This window comes from Myotis brandtii, unplaced genomic scaffold (genome assembly GCF_000412655.1).
Source record: "Myotis brandtii unplaced genomic scaffold, ASM41265v1 scaffold53, whole genome shotgun sequence".
NCBI classification, from domain to species: Eukaryota; Metazoa; Chordata; class Mammalia; order Chiroptera; family Vespertilionidae; genus Myotis; species Myotis brandtii.
The window spans coordinates 7360794-7369969 of NW_005369942.1; positions in this window are offsets into that span (position 1 = coordinate 7360794).

Here is a 9176-nt window from a genome sequence, read left to right on the forward strand (position 1 = left end):
CCGGCGCTTTGGGGCACCGCGGCCACCTGGGATCTTGAGCCTCGTCCAAAATGAAAACAGTGCAGCCTGTAGGTATTAGGGAACCTTTGCCCGGGCAGCTCGTTGAGTGCGCTTCCCCGCCCCAAGTCCAACCCACGGAATGGAAAGGGCACTTGGGTGAAACAAAAGTTAATATTGCTCCTCTTACAATTACTTGTTTCCTTTAATTTGTAAAGAAAACACTTGCTTACAAACTAACGATTTTTTCCCAGGAATGGATACATGTTTTTCCCAGGAATGGATACATGTTTTGATTTTTAAAATCCGATAAGACCTAATTGCCACTTAAATCAACGAGTGATGACATTGGTTTCACGTGAAGTGCACTTAAGAGTTAAGAACGTCCACGTTCGGGGTGCAAGGTTGCTGAAAATGGGCTCCGCCTGAAGGCTGTCACACTAGACAGTTTGTACAGGACTCCCCTCTCGGGAGTCTCACTTCGTAAAGATAATCAGCTATGCAAATATTACAACAGCTATAAATAAAGCCTTTCCTGTTTTATTTAATATAACTAGTGCCCAATTTATCTGACCTAAGCAATCTCCTAAATCCATTTCTAGTTAAACAGGGATTTTATTTGCACCCACAGTCCCAGAGGGGTGCCCTCTTTACTAACCCCTTTATTGGTGAAGCTTTGTGTTTTTAACTAGAAACCAGCTGCTCTTCCTTCTAATCAGCCTTTGGGAGTCCTGCTAGGTAATGCCTGACTCTCTTTTCCAAAAGCCTATCGACACATTCTCTGATGAGACTCAGAGAACACAATTCTATTTGACCTGTAGCTATTTAGCTATAGCAGCTTAACGATGGAGATTATGAGAAACGTGTCATTAGGCAATTTCTTCATTTTATGAACATCATAGTGTACTTACACACCTAAGCTGTATGGTATAATGTATATTGATAAGAATACACTCTAAATAAAGTACAGTATAGTAAATACATACTAAGAATACACTCTAAAAAAAAATACACTCTAAATAAAGTACAGTATAGTAAATACATAAACCAGTGACATAGTCATTTATTATCAAGTATTAAGTATTGTATATCATTGTATCTGCTACTGGCAGTGCAGTAGGTTTGTTTACACCAGCATGACCACAAACACGTGAGTACTGTGTTGCGCTATGGCCTTACGATGGTACGAGATCACTGGGTGATAGGAATGTTTCAGTTCCATTATAATCTTATGGGGCCACCTTCATATATGTGGTCAGTCATTCACAGAAACATGGTTATGCAGTGCATAGCTGTATATATGGGTTTAAGGTTGATTCAGTTGAGAGAACTGTTATGTGGGCCCGGCGGGCATTGGCTCAGTGGTTGAGCGTGGAAAGGTGGGGCAAGGAATGGATTAACAAAAGAAATGGGCCAGGCCAGGGGTGGGCAAACTTTTTGCCTCGAGGGCCACAATGGGTTCTTAAACTGGACCGGAGGGCCGGAACAAAAGCATGGATGGAGTGTTTGTGTGAACTAATATAAATTCAAAGTAAACATCATTACATAAAAGGGTACGGTCTTTTTTTTTTTTTTTATTCGTTTCAAACGGGCAGGATCCGGCCCGAGGGCTGTAGTTTGCCCTCGGCTGGGCCAGGCCATCTTTTTTGAAGGAGGGTTTTTATCATGCAGATAGCTTCTTCCTTCTATGGAGATTACCTCATAGGAATTGACCAGAAAATTCCAGACAAGGTTGATTAAGATTGTGTTTCTGGTCGAGTTTGAAACTGCAAGTAGATCAGATTTTTTAAAAATATGTTTTTATTGATTTCAGAGAGGAAGGGAAAAGGAGAGAGAAATAGAAACATCAATGATGAGAGAGATCATTGATCGGCAGCCTCCTGCATGCCCCACATAGGGATTATTGAGCCCACAACCCGGGCATATACCCTGACCAGGAATGGAACCGTGACCTCCTGGTCCATAGGTCAATGCTTCATTCTTAACCACTGAGCCACGCAGGCCGGGCAGATCAGGTATTTAATCTAGGCTTGGTATCATGGGATTTTAGCACAAGTGACACCATTTTGAGACTGATTTTTCACTTTAACAGTTGTTTTCCTCTTTGCTTTTTTTATTATTAAAGTGAAAAATCATAAAGGAACTTTATTGAAGAAACACAGGAGGACTTTCTTGGAAATAGGTTGTGCTCAAAGAGGGAGACGAACTGGAGGGTAAATGTGTTCTCAAGGGGTCTATAAAGAGCTCAGCAGTAGGAGTTTGCAATCTTCACTGTAGGGCAGTGCCTATAATGTCGGTGAAGGAATTTGGCTACTTGTCCATCTTTTAAACACCTATTAATGACTGCTTCCACATAGCTGCCTCTTGGAAACAACTTCACCTGTCTTCTCTTTGCCCCTCCACATCTACTCCACCATTTTCCTGCTTTTGTGCCAGGGAAGGCTGACCTGTTAGATTGTAGTAATAGATCCCTGACCCTCCTTTGTATCTATCTCCAAGGGTTCAGGCAGTGGGAAGTATCTGCAGGTGATTGGAGGCCAGAAGATAGGTCATAGTCCTTATTACCCACAAGTTAGTATCCATCCTATGGATTATTTCCCTTGGGTAGGGTCATCATTTAGCCTGGAGGAACAAGTTATTAGGTTTAAAACACTGACATCAAGGAAATGGGGATGGGAGAGCCAGTTATCAATAGGACTGTGAGAAAGCTGCATCCTTTAACCCAGTGGTTCTCAACCTTCTGGCCCTTTAAATACAGTTCCTCATGTTGTGACCCAACCGTAAAATTATATTCGTTGCTACTTCATAACTGTAATGTTGCTACTGTTATGAATCATAATGTAAATATCTGATATGCAGGATGGTCTTAGGAGACCCGTATGAAAGGGTTGTTGGACCGCCAAAGGGGTCGCGACCCACAGGTGGAAAACCCCTGCAAGTTTAACCAGATGTTCTTCTCTTTTCCCAATTGTTAAAAAGAAACAAGGTGGTATCACTTGCCCCACCCCCACCCCACAACAAACCTAAACTTAATTGTTTTCAGCCCCTCCCAGGAATGTGACCTTAAACCAGTCTGATTTACCTACATTAGTGAGGTAACCTGCTACCTTTTTCAACCCAATTAGATCTTTAAATTTGCTTGTTTGAATTTTTGTTCAACAGATTTGGTGACAGTAATGGTGGGATTTGAAGGGAAGTTCTGATAGCATTTTGGGGGCAGCAAAAAAACAGGTGTGGTGCCCAAGAACTTTTTTGAATTCTCTTGTCTTGCTGTTTCTGAGGGCCATAGGTGTTCTGAACTCCTGCTGTTTGCACTGAGCTCTTGATCTAATTGGCTGTCTAATCCACAGATTAGGAGGTCAGTTCGAGCTCGCAGACAGTTTCACCCAGAACACACGTTTTTTAAAAGCCTTTAGTTCAGTCCACAGTTCCCCAGTTGTTTGAAATTCCTTCCTGCCAGTTCCAATCTGCAGCCCCCATTCACTGGAGGTTGCTGGGTTAGTCCTTTCCCCAGTTCCAGTCTGCAGTCCCTATTCACAGGGGTCTGCTGGTGTAGTACATACTGGGAATTGCTGATAGTGTGCACAGCCTTCTATTGGTCAGTCCATAGTGACACTTCTTTGGTTACTGCTGGTTTGTTAAAGTTCACGTTTTTACGTTTTATTTTGTGTAAATTAAAAGCTAGTACAGCATCTTCCATGTTGAGAATTGTTGATAGTTACTGTTAGGTTTGATCAGATAATTGAATTGACACCTCCTCTCTTGGGAACTGACCTTTAGGTCACTTCACAACGGACATTCCCTTTCCTTAGACCACATTCCATTTCGCCAAGACCACATTCCACTTGCTAAGACCATCATCCTTCCCCTCCAGACCTTCCTTGGATTCACACCTGCCCAAGGAATGCTCTGCGCAGGAAAGGCCATCCTAGAATCCTTTAAAATCTCTGACTCCCTGTCCTTGGGTACTGGCGCCATTTGGGGGCTCAGCCCATCTGGTATCCAGATGACCTAATAAATTTATAATCCCTTACCACTTTGGCCTCGTACATTCCTCCTTCGGCGACCCTAACAGTTACCACCTGGCGTTAGATTGAGTCCAACTTGTAAACCGGGGACTGGTCAGATATAGTCCAGTGGGAGACCTCAGGGAAATAAAAATTTCTTTTAAATAAGGTTAGTTGCCAATGGGGATCTCGGAAATATTTTTTTAAAAGCTGCAAACACTGGTGAGCACAGGTTGAGCATGTAAAGGTTGTTAGAGCTCTCTTCACCTCAAGAAGACTCCCATGATAGGTCCTCTTAGGTATTAGTTTGGCTCCAGGAAATCCAAAGGCCTAGCTAAAGAAATGAGTTTCTTTATATCCAAAGAGTTGAGCATGCCACCTTCCGGCACACCTGCTTGTTTTATGTTTAAGAGTTATTGTATAATGCCAGAGCTGCATATATCTAGAAAGACAAAAAAAAAATGTTAGCAGCACAATTCACCATATCTAAGATCTGGAAACAGCCTAAGTGCCCATCAGTAGATGAATGGATTAGAAAACTGTGGTACATCTACATGATGGAATACTATGCTGCTGTAAAAAAGAAGGACCTCTTACCATTTGCAACAGCATGGATGGAACTGGAGAGCATTATGCTAAGTGAAATAAGCCAGTCAATGAAGGAAAAATACCACATGATCTCACACATTCATGGATAATAGAGACCATTACAAACTCTTGAACAATAATAGATACAGAGGCAGAGCTGCCTCAAACAGATTGTCAAACTGCAGCGGGAAGGCTGGGGAGGGTTGGGGGGCAGGAGGGAAGGGGGTAAGTGTCAAGGGCGGGAAGAAAAAAAAGGACACATATGTAATACCCTTTGTAATACTTTAAGCAATAAAAAATAAAAAAATTAAAAAAATAAATTTAGTTACACTTAAAAAAAATGTTTACTAATAACCTAGAATCATGATGGTCATTATTGGAACATTCCAGTTAAACAAGATGGCTCATTTAAGTACTGCACTTGAGCAAAGGATCCAGAGTTGAACAAACAGAAAGGGATGCCTGCATTAATTGGCATGCAAAAGGCCTCAGTATCCCAAAATAGCTTTATGAAAAAACTCATTAGAAAAGGCTAATGAAAATTTAAAGATATGAGGTACCTAAAACAAAAGACACTAGGATACCGGGGAGGGTTGGGGGGGGTGGGTAAGAGATCAACCGAGGGACTTGTATGCATGCATATAAGCATAACCAATGGACACAAGACACTGGTGGGTATGGGAGGCTAGGGGAAGGTCAAGGGGAGAAAAAAAAAGGAGACGTATATAATACTCTTTGTACTTTAAGCAATAAAACAATTTTAAAAAACCTACAAAAAATAAATAAATAAAAAATAAAATCTGAGGAATTAAAATAAAAAAAGACAATAGGATAAACGTGGCTCCCTCTCCTCCCCCATCCTTTTTCACCTGAGTACTCACATTTTAGTAATTCTCCTTCTGAACTATTTTTCCACTCTGAAGAGACTATTAGGCAGTTACCTTTTAAAATAAAACTACTCCAGGTTGCAGACAAATCTCTCCAGATATCCTTCACTTCTTGGTCATAGGTCAAACAGATTCATAGTTAAGGCCCTGGCCCTTTGATTCCTGTCAGGACACATACAAGAATCAACCAATGAATGCATAAATGAGTGGAACAATAAATCAGTCTCTCAGTCTTCCCTTTCCTCTCCCCCTTCCCCTCTGCTTCTCCCTAAATAAATAAATAAATAAATAAAATGCCTGAGTCTCCTTGGAAGGGACTATACCAGGTCATCTTCACTACCCAGATGATAGCCAAACTTAAGGGCTTTTATTTATTTTTTATTTTTTTGTTTTTTAAAATAATATATATTTTTATTGATTTTAGAGAGGATATTTTTATTGATTTCAGAGAGTTAGAGAGGAAGGGAGAGGGATAGAAACATCAATGATGAGAGAGAATCATTGATTGGCTGCCTCCTGCACACCCCCTACTGGGGATCGAGCCCGAAACCTAGGCATGTGCCCTTGGCCAGAATCAAACTGGCTAGGGCTAAACTTAAGGGCTTTTAAATAATTTAAATAAATGTTTAAAATATATAAAAAAATATTCACAACTGAAGACTTTCCTGACATCTGATCCTGTGCAGATGCTGGACACCGTCATATCAAATTGACAAGGAAGAGAAGTACCTGACATCAATGTAGACTACTGTCACACAAGATGCTGGCTTAAGACTTCCTACTTTAGCTAAACATGAAACTCTTCTTTTCTTTACTCTGACATTGGCCTAGAACAGTGATGGCGAACCTATGACACGCGTGTCAGAGGTGACACGCGAACTCATTTTTTTGGTTGATTTTTCTTTGTTAAATGGCATTTAAATATATAAAATAAATATCAAAAATATAAATCTTTGTTTTACTATGGTTGCAAATATCAAAAAATTTCTATATGTGACACGGCACCAAAGTTAAGTTAGGGTTTTTCAAAATGCTGACACGCCAAGCTCAAAAGGTTCGCCATCACTGGCCTAGAAAGATAACACCATCACCAGTAAGTATCTCCAGGCCATTACTAAAGGGTGGTAATCTCTAGAATTTAGAACAACTTTTTCTTTCAGTCTACAAAACTTAGCATATGTGCTAAAAATGTGACCTCTGGCTTAAATGGGCAAGTGTAACAATCCCTGCGAATGACTCCAGTGAAAGTGCCACTTAGGGGAAGTGGTTTGTGCCCCTGACAGGATTTATCTTTGTGGTGATTATTATTCTGCTTGGGTCTCTGAATACCTAGAAGGTTGGCAGATAACCAGGCAATGTCTCTTAGGTTCTCTAACTGCCCCTAACGTTTCACGAAGGAAGTAGGGCACTTCACAAGTCAACTCTTCTGGATTGACATCTTGAGTTAGAAAGGAGGCATTCATGAATTCAGAATTGGCTTCCTTTGACAGGCCCCTACTTTCCTAGTTAGGAATAAATGTAAATGAGGCCATGATCAGGAACCTCTCCTTAACCATTGAAGATACTGCTCCATAGACTCTGTGGCCACAGTTGTTCTTGGTAATAGGATAAACCTTGATTATCTTTTAACTGAGCAAAGAGATGTCTGAGCTGTGGTTAGTATATTCTGCTGCAGTGAGATTAACATTTGTGGGGAAGCTGAAACTCTGGATTACTGAGCAAGCCACTTGGTTTAAAAAGGTGACTCCTGCCCACTGGCATGGCTCAGTGGTTGAGCGTCAACCTATGAACCAGGGGGTCATTGTTTGATTCCCGGTCAGGGCACATGCCCGGGTTGCAAGCTTGATCCCCAGTGTGGGGTGTGCAGGAGGCAGCTGATCAGTGATTCTCTCTCATTGATGTTTCTCTCTCTCTCTCCCTCTCCCTTCTTCTCTGAAATCAATAAAAATATATTTTTTTAAAAAAAAACTCCTTGCCCTAACCGGTTTGGCTCAGTGGATAGAGTGTCGGCCTGCGAACTCAAGGGTCCCAGGTTCGATTCCGGTCAAGAGCATGTGCCTTGGTTGCAGGCACATCCCCAGTGGGGAGTGTGCGGGAGGCAGCTGATCGATGTTTCTCTCACATCGATGTTTCTAACTCTCTATCCCTCTCCCTTCCTCTCTGTAAAAAATCAATAAAATATATTAAAAAAAAAAAAAAGCAACTCCTTCGCTGGGCTCTTTGGTTTATTTGATTTTAATTGATTTTGGTCTTGAGGACTATGGCTCTGAAGTACATTTTAAACAGTGGAAATTATGCTGCTTACAGTTCATCTCCCTGATGCATTGTATCCTTTCAAAAGCTTTAAATGTATGTTCACAGCCACTGACCACCAGGCAAATGATCTCCTCAAGATTGGAACGTCAAGGCAGGCCCTGGCCTAAACTGATCAATTGGTTGGAGAGTCTTCCCAATATGTCAGATTTCGGGTTTGATCACTGGTCAGGGCACACACAGGCATCATCCAATGAATATAAGAATGTAGAACAACAAGTCAATCTCTCTCTAAAATTAAAAAAAAAAGTTTTAAAAATCTGTTTCTTCCTACTTATTTGAAAAAAGACTGGAAGGTCAAAAAGAATGCAGAGAATGACCTACTAAAGATTGTGAACCTGAAGTCATAACCTAACTGTTTGGTAATAGAAAACTGGAATCTAGAGTACAGGTATAGGGTTGTCTTTTCAAAGAAGGGAGATAAGTGCTGGCTGGTGTGGCTCAGTTGGTTGGAGCATAGTCCCATGCACCAAAGGGGCTCAGGTTTGATTCCCAGTCAGGGCATATACCTCGGTTTCGGGTTTGATCCCCAGTTGGGGCCTATACAGGAAGCAATTGATCCATGTTTCTCTTTCTCATTGATGTTTGTCTTTCCCTCTCCCTTACATTCTAAAATCAATTTTTTTAAAAAGCGGGGGTGGCGGGGGGGTGGGGGAGACAGTTCTCTAGGCCCTCAGAAGTTATGAAACACCTAATTACCTTACACAAACTTGATATTCAAATGATTGTTCAAATGAGCCTTTGAAAGATAAATCTTGTTTTTCCTGTTTAGAGTACTCTAATATATCATCAAATGATTGAATCCACTCCTTCTTCTCCTCCCCCTGGTGTCTCAGGAAAGTAAAGTCCCACAAGAACATCAAGGTCTTTGTTTTTATTACCAGTGCAATTTAGGTTCAGGCTAGCGAAAACCCAGTGTACAAATAGGTGTACTTTATGCTGGAGAGATTTCAGAGAATGCATTAGATATAGTCTGTTTCAAAGTCCTACAGTCCAAGGAAAAGATAAAACTGGAACCCAGAGATTTGTAACTTCCTATAAAATGACTTTAAAAGAGACCAATTTTTCACGGAACCAATATTACCTCTAAGTCAAAGAGCCTTGGACCCCGTTTATCATAAAAGACATGAACTAAATGCTTGGATTAGTACTAAACACTTTCAATTATCTCTAACCTTCTAGTCAGGGTCAGTGCTAAAGTGTGTTTGAAAGGCTTCACATGTACCTTCCCTTCAATAAATACACTGATATATTCAATCTTAGATAAAGTGAGAAGGCAGGGGAGGGAGGGTAAGGGATCAATCAAAGGACTTGTATGCATGCATATTAGCATAACCAATGGACACGGACACGACACTGGGGCGGTGGGGGCTTGTCCTGGGGG